General features: G+C 39.9%; 1 pseudogene; it reads right to left on the bottom strand.

Moving 5' to 3' along the window:
* Positions 1–8: 8 nt before the first annotated feature.
* LOC120599581 (olfactory receptor 18-like) lies at positions 9–637 on the bottom strand (annotated as a pseudogene).
* Between the last annotated feature and the right edge of the window lie 930 nt (positions 638–1,567).

The following is a 1,567-nucleotide window of genomic DNA, read 5'->3' on the forward strand; positions in this document are numbered from 1 at the left end:
TACATGACTGAGGCCACCACATCATTCCTGGGGGAAGGCAACAATGCCGATCCAAGGTAAACTCCGATGCCTGTTCCATAGAATAAGCAAACAACAGACAGGCGAGAGCCTCAGGTGGAGAAGGTTCTGTACTTCTCATCTGTTGATGGATCTCTCAGAAACAATTTTATAGTAAGATACAAAGATTACTGAGATAGGGAGAAAACCAAAGGTAAAGCCAACAAAATACATGACTATGTTATTGGTGAAAGTGTCAAAGCAGACAAGACGAAGGAATTGAGAAGGGTAACAGAAGAAATTAGAATTTTTACATTTTGAAGTAGGTAAGTTGTAACATTATCAAATTGAGCAGCTGGGAGTCCAAAAGACTGACTAAAACGAAGAAGCAGCAGAGGCATGTGTTCATGATGACTGATTAGTGCAGAAGGTGGCAGATGGCCACAAAGCGGTCATAGCCCTTTGCAGTCCGAAGCATACTATCCATACATCCAAAAAGGATCAAAAAAGACATCTGAGTCAGGCAGCCTCCATAGGCGATTACTCTGTTGTGAGTTTGGATGTCCACGATCACCTTTGGGACAGTGGTAGAGATAAAACAGATGTCAGCCATGGAAAGGTTGGAGAGAAGGAAGGACATGGGATTGCATTTCCCTTACTTCACCTACTGAAGGTAATTCAGATTCATTATCTTGGAAGTTCACACTATGATTTGAGGAAAAATGCAAATAGAACAATGTAAATACACCTGGGTAGTTTTCTCACCTTCAAAATTAAGATAATAATTTAAACTACCATATACTATTATTGCAAAACACTTTTTTGATATATTTTTTTAAATTAAGTTTATAGGCGTAATTTGGTTAATACAATTACATAATTTTCAGGTGTACATTATATTTTGGCATCTGTATATTCTTCTGTGTCTACCACCCAAAGTCCATTTTACTTCAGCTACCATATTTGATTCCCTTTACCAACTTCACCCTCTCCCTACACCCCATATTGACCCCCTTTACCCTGTCTACCACCTCCCTCCTCTCCCATCCCCTAAGGTCTAGTAACCACTAGACTATAGTCCATGTCCATGAGTCTCTCTTTGTTTGTCCTGTTCACTTGTTGCTTTTAGGTGTATACCCCACATATAAGTGAGGTCACGTGATTTTCAACTTTTTCTTCTGGCTTATTTCGCTTAGCATGATTATCTCGAGATCCATCCGTGTTGTCGCAAATGGCAGTGTTTCATCTCTTCTTATAGCTGAGCAATATTCCATTGTATAGATGTACCACAGCTTCTTTAGCCAATCGTCTATTGTAGGACACTTCAGTTGCTTCCATGTCCTGGTCACTGTAAATAACGCTGCTATAAACATCAGTGTGCAAATATCTTTCCAGATATGGGTTTTCAAGTCTTTGGGGTAAATACCCAGTAGAAGGATTGCTGGATGATATGGTAGATCAATTCTTAGGTTTTTGAAGAATCTCCATACTGTTTTCCACAGTGGCTGTACCAATTTGCGGTCCCACCAGCAGTGTAAGACAGTTCCTTTTTCTCTGCATCATCTCAGCA

The sequence above is a fragment of the Pteropus medius genome, unplaced genomic scaffold (assembly GCF_902729225.1).
Source record: "Pteropus medius unplaced genomic scaffold, Ma_sr-lr_union100, whole genome shotgun sequence".
Lineage (NCBI taxonomy): Eukaryota > Metazoa > Chordata > Mammalia > Chiroptera > Pteropodidae > Pteropus > Pteropus medius.